This window comes from Nicotiana tabacum, chromosome 15 (genome assembly GCF_000715075.1).
Source record: "Nicotiana tabacum cultivar K326 chromosome 15, ASM71507v2, whole genome shotgun sequence".
NCBI lineage: Eukaryota > Viridiplantae > Streptophyta > Magnoliopsida > Solanales > Solanaceae > Nicotiana > Nicotiana tabacum.
In genome coordinates this window covers 98,803,759-98,819,055 of record NC_134094.1, presented here as the reverse complement: position 1 = coordinate 98,819,055, position 15,297 = coordinate 98,803,759, and the positions used below count along the sequence as shown (strand labels likewise).

General features: G+C 39.2%; 1 non-coding gene across 1 annotated transcript; it reads right to left on the bottom strand.

Annotated features, from left to right (window-relative positions):
* Positions 1–14,849: 14,849 nt before the first annotated feature.
* LOC142170040 (small nucleolar RNA R71) lies at positions 14,850–14,956 on the bottom strand. The gene has a single exon (XR_012699656.1). It is a non-coding gene; the product is annotated as a small nucleolar RNA R71 (small nucleolar RNA).
* Positions 14,957–15,297: the final 341 nt, after the last annotated feature.

The following is a 15,297-nucleotide window of genomic DNA, read 5'->3' as shown; positions in this document are numbered from 1 at the left end:
CTTCTCACCCACGAGGCGTCCACATCCCACCACCCCCACCCTACCCCCAAACCCCTCATCCCCACCCTAAATAGATATATTATTTAGAGTACTTTCTTTTCATATTGTGGATAGAGTATTTTTTTTTTTCATTTAAATAAAATGAATATTTTCTTTTTATGACGTAGAAAAAGTATTTCTTTCTTTCATTTCAACAAAAATAAGTACTTTCTTTTCATGATATAGAAAAGTATTTTCTTTTTTACAAAATGAGTACTTTCTTTTCGTGTTGTAGAAAAAATATTTTCTTTCATTTCAATAAAATGAGTACTTTCTTTTTATGTTGTAGAAAGAGTACTTTTGTTTTGTTGTATTTTTTTTTCAATTGTGAAGCTCAAATTTTAATATTTGTGTGAAAAAGTAAAATAGCACATTTTTCCTTTGGTTTGTGTGAATTTTTAATAGAATAATTGAATTCTTCAAGAAAATAGAGTCATGAAAATATTGGGTATTTGAAGAGGGGGAGGGGTGGCAAGAAACATGGGGATTTGGGTGGAGAGAGATCGAAGACAGTAGCATAGAAAATTATTTTCCTAAAAATTATTTTCGACTTTCTAACTAAATACTAGAAAATATTTTTCGAATTTGTTTTTATTGACCAACCAAACATAAAAAAAATAAGAGATAAAATCACTCATTTTCTAGGAAAATATATTTCAGGAAAACATTTTCCTTCGTACAAAACCGACCCTTAGAAGCTTTAAAGGGCAATTGCTATCGGGAAAAAACACAAATGGCCAGCCCATTAGAGTTTACAACAGTTGATGGCTGGAAAAGTTGATTTACAGTAAATAGCCCTAAATTTACTAGCCATATCACTTAGGGAAATTCGGATAGATACTTTTCAGCGGGAAAATGGGCAAAAACCTCGCTGCATTCAATCAATTTATGGAAAATCAATAGATCAACAGAATATAACACAAATAAAAGGAAAAACACAAAGGCACAAGAGGGACTTGCAAATCTGCAATTCAAAAAGCATATTTTTTAGAAAATAATTATTCGATTGAATGTTAGTGATACAAAATTAAATGTTAGTAAATTCTTTTAGAAAGCTAAACAGTTTATTTTTCAACCTAATTTGAAAAAAAAAAATATATATATATATATATATATATATATATATATATATATATATATATATATATATATATATATATATACATACCTATGTAGAATTTTTGTATGTGTCTTATTGGTGTTTTTCATTGCATGTATAGGGTGTGTATAATATTTATAATATATGTATAAATGTTGTCATTGTATATGTGGCAAAAATTGCAGATCTGATTTTCATTTATCATGGTATAATGATTGTATTGTTGTGTACAAATATTTTATATTTAAAATAAATAATTTTTATGTCATGTATAATATGTGTATAAATATATATATCTCATGTATAAATGCTACTGTTATATATTTGATTAAAGTTCTAGAGGTATTTTGATTTATATGTATAAATTAAGTATATGGATTATAAACTGACTGATATGAAATCAAGAGGTATTCCTTTGTATGCGTCAAATTACGTATACATTTGTGCAATGGAGGAATTTTCCAGCACCGCGTTATTTCAGTGAATGAAAATGTATGTAGTACATGTTTACCTACAGCAGAAATGGCACTGCTAAACTCTTCAAAATGAGACCTGGACATTTGGTATAGAAAGTTGAAGAAGAAAGAGAGAACAGAACTTTTTAATATAATTTGGGTAACTGAAAAGAGAAGAAAGAGAATGAAAGATAATATTTTTATATAGTTAACTGGATAGGAAATCCCTAAATTGTATCCTAATCCGAATGATCAATGTGTATTACAGTTAATTGGCTAGAAACGGTAAAATAAGTAAAATGAGGTTATTTAAAATTATATCCTAAATGGGCTGGTAGTCCAGTTAATTGTTCATTGTTATTTATGGGTTAGTTTGGGCTGAAATTACGAGCTGATTTGGGCTACTGAAAATAAATGAGTTTATACTACAACATTTTAGGCCTTTGACTACCCTAAAAAAGTGTGGCCTAAACTAGCAAAAGGTGTGGCCTTTGGTCAAAGGCCACACTTTTTGACTTTAGGCAACGCTTTTCTCGGGTGGCCAAAAGAAGCGTAACATTTGACCTAAGGGCACGCTTTTCAAAGGTTACCTTACAATCCACGCTTAAAAGCGTGGCCTATTAGTTAACAAAGACAATGCTTGTTACACCCCATATGACAACGCTTTTATACCTTACAACTACACACAAAAAGCGTGGCCTTTGTTACCTTATAGGCTACACTTGTTAACCGTGGCTTCAAAAGGAACCCCTAGAAAATGTGGTCTTTGCTTATATACATGGTAGACGTACAGACATATAACCACACTTTTAAAGCGTGGCAATTTTGGCTAGGCTATACAATTTATTTTTTGTTTTTTTAAAAAAAATTGCATTTTACATATAGCACGTAATTACAATGATTTCAAGCATATGCATTATAATCATATATTTTGATGATATAAAGAACTAAATTAGCTAATAAATACCAAAAATAATAATTCAAATGAATACACATACTAATAAAATAATATGTCAAAATGCCCGTTAACAATAAACTTTTTAAAAGTGAGTATATTCATATAGTATCATGAATATTAGACATCTTAATTATCTGCATTTACATTAAGATCAAATTGACTTTCTGACACCATTTTCAATTGCATCACTCGCTTTTTCCTACACATAAAAAGAAATTAATAATTAGATAGAAACTAAACTTTAATCGTTTGTCTAGAAGAACAAAGACTAGAATAGCATATAGTAGCACCATGTTATGCATATTTTTCAGTCATATATAAATAAAAATTGACTAATGAGTACAATAAACAAAATATAGTAGTCCCATTTCACTCACCTAAACACTCACTCCATGACTCCCACTCCCTCATGTCACTAGCATACACCCTGTAACAATTCGGTCAGTCGTTCTGAGAGTTATAATCCTTTTTTCCCCATTTTTGCTTATTTATGTGTTGTTCAGCTGTGTTGAGTTGTATCGAGTTGGTAGGTTTGGGTTCAGAGTAGTTTTGGAGTGAAATGAGACTCTTAGTCTCTTAGTTAGAAAGCGAAGTTAGAAAAGTCAACCGAAAGTTGACTTATGAGTAAACGAGTTCGGACTTGGATTTTTATGATTCGGTTAGCTTCGTTGAGTGATTTTAGACTTAGGAGTGTGTCCGAAATATAATTTGGATGTCCGTGGTAGAATTAGACTTGAATTGGCGAAAGTTAGAAATTTGGCAATTTTGATCGGCAGTGAAAAATTAGGTATCGGGGTCAGAATGGAATTTCGGAAGTTGGAGTAGGTTCGTAGTGTCATTTGTGACGTGTGTGCAAAATTTGAGGTCATTCGGACGTGGTTTGATAGGTTTCGGCGTCGTTGGCGAATTTTGGAAGTTTAGAAGTTCTTAGGCTTGAATCCGAGGTCGAATTGGTGTTTGGATGTTGTTTTGGGCGTTCCGAAGGTTCGACTAAGTTCGGGTAGTTATATATGACTTGTTAGAATTATTGGTTGAGGTCCCGAGGGGCTCGGGATGATTTCAGATGGGTATCGGGGAGTTTGAAAGTTGGAAAATGCAATTAAAGCTGCTGGTGTAATGTTACTGGTGTGGCCGCACCTGCGGATGGGGAGCCGCAGGTGCGATGATCGCAGGTGCGTGGGAGGCTCGCAGATGCAGAGATGGAGGCCTGGGGCTTGGTCGTAGATGCGAAGAGAGGATCACACTACTAGCCCGCAGGTGCGAGGAGGCTGCCGCAGGTGCGAAGCCTGGTCGGTTAAGTGGAATGCGCAGGTGCGCACCTGGGACCGCAGGTGCGGCCGTGCAGGTGCGAAGAAGAGGGTCGCAGGTGCGGAACCCCTGGTGCAGAACCTATAAAAGTAACCCTTCGCGAAAGTTTGCCCTTTTTCCACCATTATTGAACGGTTTTGAGCTTTGGGCAGTGTTTTTCATGGGAGAATCACGAGACATCAGTGAGGTAAGTCACTTGGGTTTAATTACACGCGTTTATGATATTTTTTCACTGATTAGCTATGAAATTAGTAGGGGTTAAGGGTCAAACTGAGGGAGTTATGGTTTGAGTTTTGGAGAGTTTTAAGTGATGATTTGAGGGATCAAACGGAGTCCGATTTTGATGAATTTTATATGGTTAGACTCGGGTGAGGACGAGGTTTGTTATTCTGCCATTTTTGACTAGTTTCGAGTCATGGGCCTGGGGACCGAGTTTTGGCCGATTTTGAATTTTTGGTCTATTTATATAGTTTTTATTATGGAATTCGATTCTTTAGCCTATGTTGATAGTAGTATTATAATTTTTGGTTAGATTCGGAGGTTTGGAGACCGAGTCCAGAGACGAGGGCATCCCGCAGTAGGATTTTACACTGTTAAGGTAAGTAACAGTTTTAACTGTAGCTTTGACGGTATAAACCTGGAGATTTGACATCACGTGATTGTTTGGAAGTGACACCCACGCTAGGTGACGAGTGTGTGGGTGTGCACCGCGAGGAATTGAGACTTGGTCTGTCCCATGAGGTTGTGAGGCCTAATGGCTATTATCTGTGGTTATGTGTTTATTTGCTGTTGAACTTGTTTGCCTTCATGTTAGAGATCATGCTTAGGCTTTATTCATGCTCACATTATTTGCACTCAGACATAGATATTATTGTACATGTTTACCTCAGCCCCTATTATTTTGCTGATATGCTCTGATACTTCACGGGGGTTGTGTTTCCCTTTGTTGATGATGGTGAGGCTAGAGAAGTACATAACTAAGTGAGGCTGAGGGCCTATTGTGAGGTATTTGATTGAGGCACGTGAGTTATCCGTGCAGCATATAAGTTGTTCGTGCGGATCCAGGTATTGATACCATAGCGCGTGAGTTGTCCGCATAGCACGTGAGTTGACCGTGCGGATCCAGGGATTGATATTATGGCCCGTGAGATGTCCATGCAGCACGTGAGTTGTTTGTGCTTAACGCTTGGGCTTTGGGAGCCCCTCCGGAGTCTGTACACACCCCTAGTGAGCGCAGGTACCTATTAGGGTTGAGTGTTGAGTGTTGAGTGATGGAGTGACATTGCTGTTAGGATTCATTGCTTTTGTCGTTGCTGTATTTTACCCGTTAATATCTTTGTAGCATTTATTGAGTTGATAGAATTTACCTGTTTATTTCTGTTTATTTTAAATTGTGATAAAGAAATAATTAAATTGTCCTACTTAGCTCGTCACTACTACTCAGTTCCTTAGTTATTTCTATTACTACTGAGTCGGTTGTACTCATACTACGCCCTGCACTTTATGTGCAGATTTAGGTGAGTTAGAGCGCGGTGATCGTTGAGTTCGGGCCGGCTATCGTTGGAGACTGTAAGGTAGCTGCTAGCGTCCGCAGGACCTTGTTACTCATTTTATCATTTCTTCTTTTAGACTGTATTGACAGTTAGACAGTTTTATTTCTTAGTTAATAGATTTAGACGCTCATGACTTAGTGACACCCCGATGTTTGGGGCTTATTTTTGTATTTTTTATAATTATATTTAGAGTTGATTTAGTTTATGAAAAATTCAAATGTTGGAAATGTTTTATTAAATTCTTATAATCGATTTAGTAGTAATATTTTAGGAAATAAGCTTGCCTTGTAACACGATAGGCGCCTTCACGACCATGGTTAGATTTTGGGTCGTGATAAGTTGGTATTAGAGCCTAGGTTATATAGGTCTCACAAGTAATGAGCAGGTTTAGTAGAGTCTTGCGAATCGGTACGGAGACGTCTGTACTTATCTTCGAGAGGCTGCAGAACCTTTACGAAACTCCACCTCCTTGAATTCTTGTCATCCAAATCTGTTAATTCTAGTAACTAAACATCTATTGTTTCATTCTCTCACAGATGGTGAGGACTCGTGCTACCGGTCAGGAGGGCCAGCCACCAGTACCACCAGCCAGGGCCGCGAGAGGCCGAGGCCGAGGTAGTGGCAGAGGTGCAGCCCGTACAACAGTTGGGGACGTACCTGCAGATCCACTAGTTACCCCAGATCAGGACCAGGTTCCATTTGTTGATGCACCAGCTCAGGCACCACTTGTTCCTATTATGATTCAAGTCCTTCAGGAGGCCCTAGCTCAGATTCTGACAGCATGTACCGGCCTTGCTCAGGCGGTTTCTATCTCAACGGCCGCAGCCACTTCTCAGGCTGGGGGAGGCACTCAGACTCCCGTCGCTCGCACACCCGAGTAGGTTGTTCAGGGACTACAGACATCGGGGGTACCTCCAGCCAATCCGATTGCAGCTTCTCAGGACTATGTAGCTCTTGTGATGCCAGAGGATAAGCAGCGCTGATTGGAGAGGTTTAGGAGACTCCAGCATCCGTTATTTAGTAGTGTTGAGGGTGAGGATGCACAGGGTTTCTTGGACAAGTGTCAGAGGATGCTTCATACCATGGGTATTCTGGAGACCAGTGGGGTCTCATTCACTACTTTCCTGTTTTCTGGGGCTGCACTTAATTGGTGGGAGGGTTACGAGAGGCGTAGGCCGATTGGTGCAGCACCCCTTTCTTGGCAGCAGTTTTCTGTTCTCTTTCTGGAGAAGTTTGTACCTGAGTCCCGCAGAGAGGAGCTACGCAGGCAGTTTGAGCAGCTTCACAAGGGGGATATGTCTGTTACACAGTATGAGATGTGGTTCTCCGAGTTAGCTCGTCATGCAGTTTGGTTGGTTCCCACAGACCGAGAGAGGATCATGAGGTTTATAGATAGTCTCGATTTTCAGCTTCGATTGCTTATGACTAGGGAGAGAGTATCTGGGGCTACCTTTGATGAGGTTGTTGACATTGCTCGACAGATTGAGATAGTTCGAGGTCAGGAGAGGGCTGAGAGAGAGGATAAGAGGCCTCATGGTCAGGGTGGTTTCAGTGGTGCTCCTCAGGGAGGTTAGTTTCAGCAGGGCCAGTTTCAGCAGAGTCAATCATCATTCAGTGCATTGCCAGCGCAGGATTCTCATTATATCCCGCTCGCTCAGGTATCATCAGGTAATTCTTTTGGGCATCAAGAGCAGCAGTTTCGTCAAAGGAGGGGTTGTTTTGAGTGCAGGGATTTTGGTCATATTGCGAGATATTTCCCTAGGCTGTTGGGTGGGACTCCACAGCGGAGTACTCGGCCGACTGCACCAGCACCAGTTCCTTCACAACCCGCCCAGCCAGCTAGGGGTGGAGTTCAGCCAGCTAGGGGCGGAGCCCAGTCAGCTATGGGTCGCCCGAAAGGGGGCGGCAAATCAGGGGGTGGTCAGGCCTGTTTCTATGACCTCTCAGCCAGACCAGATGCTATTGCTTTAGATGATGTGATTTCAAGTATGTTCTTTTGTTAGACTCATTCGAGGACGAACGTTTGTTTAAGAGGGGGAGGATGTAACGAACCGGTCAGTCGTTCTGAGAGTTATAGCCCCATTTTCCCCATGTCTGCTTATTTATATATTGTTCAGCTGTGTTGAGTTGTATCGAATTGGTAGGTTTGGGTTCGGAGTAGTTTTGGAGTGAAATGAGATACTTAGTCTCTTAGTTAGAAAGCTAAATTAGAAACGTCAACCGGAAGTTGACTTATGAGTAAACAAGTTCGGACTTGGATTTTTATGATTCGGTTAGCTTCGTTGAGTGATTTTAGACTTAGGAGTATGTTCGGAATGTAATTTGGAGGTCCGTAATTAGGCTTGAATTGGCGAAAGTTAAAAATTTGGCGATTTTGGTCGGCAATGAAAAATTAGGTATCGAGGTCGGAATGGAATTTCAGAAGTTGGAGTAGGTTCGTAGTGTCATTTGTGACGTGTGTGCAAAATTTGAGGTCATTCGGACATGGTTTGATAAATTTCGGCGTCGTTAGCCAATTTTGGAAGTTTAAAAGTTCTTAGGCTTAAATCCGAGATTGGATTAGTGTTTTGGTGTTGTTTTGGGCGTTCCGAAGGTTTGACTAAGTTCGGGTAGTGATATATCACTTGTTGGAATTATTGGTTGAGGTCCCGAGGGGCTCGGGATGATTTCGGATGGGTATCGGGGAGTTTGGAAGTTGGAAAATGCAGCGGAAGCTGCTGGTGTAATGCTACTGGTGTGGTCGCACCTGCTGATGGAGAGCCACAAGTGCAATGATCGCAGGTGCGTGGGAGGCTCGCAGATGCAGAGATGGAGGCCTGGGGCTTGGTCGCAGATGTGAAGAGAGGATCGCACCTGCGAGCCCGCAGATGCGAGGAGGCTGCCGTATGTGCGAAGCCTGGTCGGTTAAGTGGAATGCGCAGGTGCGCACCTGGGATCGCAGGTGCGCCGTACAGGTGCGAAGAAGAGGGTCGCAGGTGCAGAACCCCTGGGGCAGAACCTATAAAAGTAACCCTTCGTGAATGTTTGCCCTTATTCCACCATTGTTGAACGGTTTTAAGCTTTGGGCAGTGTTTTTCAAGGGAGAATCATGAGACATAAGTGAGGTAAGTCGCTTGGGTTTAATTACACGCGTTTATGATATTTTTCCACTGATTAGCTATGAAATTAGTAGGGGTTTAGGGTCAAATTGAGGGGGTTAGGGTTTGAGTTTTAGAGAGTTTTAAGTGAGGATTTGAGGGATCAAACGGAGTACGATTTTGACAAATTTTATATGGTTAGACTCGGGTGAGGACGAGGTTTGTTATTCTGCCATTTTTGACTGGTTTCGAGTCGTGGGCATGGGGACCGGGTTTTGGCCGATTTCAGAATTTTGGCTTATTTATGTAGTTTTTATTATGGAATTCGATTTTTTAGCCTATGTTGATAGTAGTATTATGATTTTTGGTTAGATTCGGAGATTTTGGAGACCGAGTCGAGAGACGAGGGCATCCCGCAGTAGGATTTTACACTGTTAAGGTAAGTAACAGTTTTAACTCTGGCTTTGAGGGTATAAACCCGGATATTTGACATCACGTGATTGTTTGAAAGTGACACCCATGCTAGGTGACGGGAGTGTGGGTGTGCACCGCGAGGGATTGAGACTTGGTCCGTCTCGTGAGGCTGTGAGGCCTAATGGTTATTATCTGTGGTTATGTATTTATTTGTTGTTGAACTTGTTTGCCTTCATGTTAGAGATCATACTTAGGCTTTATTCATGCTCACATTATTTGCACTCAGACATAGATATTATTGTACATGTTTACCTCAGTCCCTATTATTTTGCTGATATGTTATGATACTTGACGGGGGTTGTGTTTCCCTTATTTGTTGATGATGGTGAGGCAAGAGAGGTACATAACTGAGTGAGGTTGAGGGCCTATTATGAGGTATTTGATTGAGGCACGTGATTTGTCCGTGCGGATCCAGATATTGATACCATAGCGCGTGAGTTGACCGTGCGGATCCAGGGATTGATATTATGGAACGTGAGTTGTCCATGCAGCACGTGAGTTATCTGTGCTTAGCGCTTGGGCTTTGGGAGTCCCTCCAGAGTCTGTACACACCCCTAGTGAGCGCAGGTACCTATTAGGGTTGAGTGTTGAGTGCTGAGTGATGGAGTGACATTGCTGTGATGATTCATTGCTTTTGTTGTTGCTGCATTTTACCTGTTAATTTCTTTGTAGCATTTATTGAGTTGATGGAATTTAACTGTTTATTTCTATTTATTTTAAATTATGATAAAGAAATAATTGAATTATTCTACTTAGCTCGTCACTACTACTTAGTTCCTTAGTTATTTCTGTTACTACTGAGTCGGTTGTACTCATAATACACCCTGCACTTTATGTGCAGATCTAGGTGAGTTAGAGCGCGGCGATCGTTGAGTTCAGGCCGACTATCGTTGGTGACTGCAAGGTAGCTGGTAGCGTCCGCAGGACTTTGTTACTCTTTTTATCATTTCTTCTTTTGGACTGTATTGACAGTTAGACAGTTTTATTTCTTAGTCCATAGATTTAGACGCTCATGACTTAGTGACACCCTGATGTTTGGGGCTCGTTTCCGTATTTTCTATAATTATATTTAGAGTTGATTTAGTTTATAAAAAATTCAAATGTTGGAAATATTTTATTAAATTCTTATAATTGATTTAGTAATAATATTTTGGGAAATAGGCTTGCCTTGTAACTCGATAGACGTCATCACGACCGTGGTTAAATTTTGGATCGTGACACACCATCACATATTTCCTCACCTGAATCCCATGTCACCCCCGAGACCAACTCCTCCTTTGCACATTATTAAGTAACCACCAAATTTTCCTTTATAAAGAGATAGAGAGCTAACATAGAGGATAATTTGGGGGGGGGGGGACCCTTAAGAGTTAGAGGATAAAATAGTTGCAGCTTTGGCTCAACCCAAAGAAGACAAATTTATCTTCTTCCTCTTTAATTCTCACCAACAAAAAAAAGTATAAAACAATTGCAAATACAACTCCAAACAACCACCAAAATTACTGCTTAACTCCAGCCAAAAATTATGCTAAAACGCAGCCTAAACACCATGAAAACTGGCCACAAAATCCAGTGAAGCACCTCCAAACTTCAGCTCTAAATCAGCCCCAAAATGACCCCAATATACCAGTGAAAAGCAGCCCCAAAAACGACCCTTTAACACCTCAAAAACCAGCTGAAAAACACCATCTAAAACACGAAAACAGTCCTATTTTTTCACACAAAAATAGCAGCTCCAAAAGTTGAGTTCGTTGGCGTCGGAAAACAGCCCCCTTTATAACATATATGTAGACCTCATATCTTTCCATAACCAATGAATGATCCATAAAACTTGAGGTTAAATAAAGATTTGATCAATTTAATGAACTTAATATCTATTATAACAGTTTGCAAGACAAGTTGGAGTCTAACTACCTTTTCAATTGGACCATGGGTTGATCCAGAAGAATATGGAAGATTTTGCCCCCTTACAGCCTGTGCGCTACTTGCATCAACTGGAGAAGGTTGGTTAGATCTGACAAATCCTTGTATATCTGAACTAAAATGTTCAAAATTGTTTTTCACCAGTAGATTAAAGCAATGACACATTTGCCCCAATTCTTGCATTTCTTCTCTCATTTCTTGCATTTCTGCTTTCAAAGTAAAGACTTCATTGTTATGCTTTTGTTGGAGCTTATTGATTTCCTCATCTTTTTTCAGAGAACTTGTTGTCACTGATCAACCATAGCATCATATTCGACTAGGCTGCTCCTTTCCAAACACTGCCCTAAATGCTTCATCCGATGTTTTCCCAGAGCTTTGACGGTTATGAAGGTCAGACTTCCAAAAAAATAGTATGAGAACCATATAAAGAATATAAGTCCCAGATAATATATTAGTTGCAACATCACTTACTATTGCTTCCCCTGTTTTGTATGAGTTGCAATAAACATTTCAGACTTAGATGGTTCCTCGTTGCTCTCTTTACTTACACGCTACAAACTATATCAGAAAAATAAATAACAAACATCAATGTATTCAAAAAAGTATGTAAAGAAACGAAAGCCATATTTTTCACAAAGCGTCGAATAAATATTACCAATACCACGCGCACTCTTGCAAAATTAATAGGTCATATCCGATGCCTCCACTTTTGTTTTTTTCTATTTTCAGAATTTAATTTGCACATGACCTAGCACCAAATGAAGTTTACCAATTAATAAATCAAAAAGGGAAAAAAATATAATGCAACAATATGTTCAAGAGTAGGTGCACCTCTGTATGAACTTCCAGCATATTATGCTGAAACTCCAATACGCGGAAAGTTCCAGTATAATATACTGGAGATTGGAGCACTTGTGTATGAACTTCCAGTATTTTATGCTGGACCGGTATATTATACTGGAACTCCAGTATAATATTATACTGGAATATTTTCCGGATTTTGAATAATGTTTTCGTTCAGATTTATCTTTACATGAAAAGTGACTAAATTTCGATTGCTTTTGAAACTGTGGTTATTTTTTAATTACCACTTGTAAATCTAACTATTTTTTAATTTCTCCCAAACTTAACCCATCACTAAAGTAGCTCAACCCACTAAAATATGAGCAGATTAATTAGGCAGGTCGGTTTGGGTCACTATTGCCACCCCTAGAAATTATTAAAATAGCACGGGCTAGCCAGTTTTCGGACTAGTCATTCAAAAATAGTCGGCGTTTGCCAAGTCATTGAAAAATAGCCACTATTTTACTGTAACAGAGACCGATCTAGCATAATATACTGGAGTTCGGTGCACCTATGTATGAACTTTCAGCATATTATGCTGGACCGGTATACTTTGCTGGCTCCAGTATAATATACTGGAACTCCAAACTCCAGTATAGTATACTGGAGTTCCAGCAAAGTATAATGGAACTCTAATATATTATACTGGAGTTCCAGTATATTATACTGGAATTTCAGCATATTATGCTGGAGTATTTTCCCGATTTTAAATAGTGTTTTCGTTCAAATTTATCTTTACATGAAGAGTGGCTAAATTTCGATGACTTTTAAAACTGTGGCTATTTTTGAATGTCTATCATCTCATGTTTTAGTCGCTTATTATACTCTAATTCACTACACTTTACTAGTGTTTGAGCTTCAATTGATAGTGTTTTGCACTTATTGTGTGTTTTATGCCTTGTCGGAGTGATTTCGAGATATGTAGATATTGTGGAACTAATTCGAGATATTTGGAGCTTTGAAGCAAGAGTAAACGTTCAAAGGATTAAGTTGAGATCGTGTTCGGGGGTCGAGGATCACTTCTGGATGTCAAAAATCAAGGAAGAAGCAACACTCTTAGGAAATTCACTAATGTGACGCACCATGCGTAGCACTATACGACACATCAGTGCAATTGTGCGTCAAAAAATTGAGAAGTTCGGAGACTTGTAATTTTTGGGTCTGACAGAAAAATACACTAATGATAGGCATAGTGCGTGGCATAGTGCGTAGCATCAGTACAAAATTTTTTCAGACAAGCTAAGTTCAGAGAGTTTACGACCGAGAAAATTGCACGAATGCGACGCACTGGTTTACGCATAGTGCGACGCATGAAAAGCAATAAGTTTGCAAGTTTTCCTATTTCAGCTAGGAAGTGGGATTTCGTCTAGGCCTGACGCTACTTGGTATAAATATATAGAAAAATGATATTTTCTACACTTTTGACACATATTCGACCTAAGGAGGCTAAGGAGGAGTTGGAGAAGCAAAAGCACAAGGATTTCATTATTCCTTCCTCACTCAAGACACGAGTTTGGTTTGAATTTATGTTTTCCTATACTTTTATTATATTTGTGATGGATTACTCCATATCTATGGTGTAATTCTCTTAAGGGTTTGATGGATTTGGTGTGTTGATGATTGTTTGTGGATTATAACTTTAGTTTTATGTATTGAAGTGTTTTTGGTTGATTTAATTGTTGCATCAATATTCACTAGTTTATGTAGTCGAGGGAGGCATAACCTGTGATATCTTTGCATTATATTGTTGGTTGAGTTCATTAATTCTTCTTAGTAATCGAAAGAGGCTAGTTGAATCATTGATTAAACCTAGTTAGGAGGATAATCGATAGAGGTTCTCCTAAAGACCAATCCACTACGCATTCTTGCATATCTTCACGTGCTTAAATTGGTTCATCTCGTGAGGTTAAGACTTAATCGAGAGAGGAGTTTTTGCTGAACGTTTGAACTAATAATTGAGTGAATTTGAGAGACTCGCTTAAACATTATAAATGAATTATCTAGAGTTAGATCCCAAATAATTATCTTGCACCTATCATATCAACCCCTATTTTCTCCCTGTGATAACTTCTTTGCTTATGTTCGTTGCGATAGTCATTAGTCAATAGCTTTAGACTCTTAGTTAATTATAGTTATTAATCATATAAATCTCGATTGTTGATTCTCCTAAATAGCAATCGAGCTAGAAACTATGAAAATATTGTTTAACTTCAATCCCTGTACGATATTATACATTATTATCTTTGACTAGCGAGCATAATTTAAGTGTGTGTTTCGAGCTCGTGAAATTTTGGCACCGTTGTTGGGGATTGACAATCAATAGTGTTTGAAATAGTTTGTAGTGCTAATTCAGAAATTTTTCTTTTATTTTTCTCTTTATACGTTTGGTGTTCTTTGAATGTGCGTAGGTTACAGGTTAGATTGGTGTTTGACTCAAACTTCTGCGAAGGAAGTGCTACCATACGAGTCAGAAATTAAAAAATAACTGCGACGGCTGAGGAAGGAAATAAGTCTCACCAAGACATCAGAAAAGGTTGGGCAATCCTCAACTGAAGATATGGCTGGAATCGGTGATGATAATGTAGATTTGGCTACGAGAGAAGCAGCCCAGCAAAGAGAATAAGCTGTACGGGATGCTGAGGAAGCAGCTATTAGAGATGCGCAGATTATTTATGAAGAAGATAGGGTCGGAGAATTGTTCCGAATCAACCCTTGGTTGCATACCAGTTCAAAAATATAGCTCCCATGCCTGGGAGACCACTTGGCGATTATGCTAGACTGTTCTACAATCAAGGCTTATCAAATGTGAGACCACCTCCAATTGTAGCAAAATATTTCGAGTTGAAGAAAGGGTTGCTTCAAACCCTTCAGAATTGATGTGTCTTCAAAGGGAAACCAAACGAAGATCCAAACACATATCTAATGGACTTCGAGGCGATTATGAACACCTTTCAATACAATTGTGTGTCACGAGATGCAGTGTACTTAAGGGCATTCCCCTTCACACTCAAAGACAATGCAATGCAGTGGCTTCGAAGCTTGCCCACGGGATCAATTAGAACTTGGGAGGAGATGACGAGAAAATTCCTTGATAAATATTTTTCCTCAGCTAAGACGGGCAAGTTTAGAAGGGAAATCCATAACTTCTGCCAAAAAGATACGAAAATTGTTTTTGAAGCATGAGAGAGGTTCAAAGAGATTGTTCGAAAGTGTCAACATAGTGGAATTGAACTCTGGATGCAACTCCAGGACTTTTGTGATGGATTGACACCGGCCTCGCGTAGAACATTGAACAATACAACTGGAGGCCCGTTGATGAAGAAGATTCCAGAGGAAATAGTTACAATTTTAGATGAGTTATCTGAAGATGCAAATCGGTGGCCCTCTGAGAGTGCAGAAAGAAGGAGATTAATTGGTGTTCACCAGGTTGATGCTAACACATCTATGCAGGTACAACTTGATGCTATGGCCAAAGAAATAAGGAAGCTGACCTTAGCCTCGATACAAAGTGAGCCTTATGCAGCCTGTGATATATGTGGAAGAGGACACCCTACTCATGAGTGTCAAG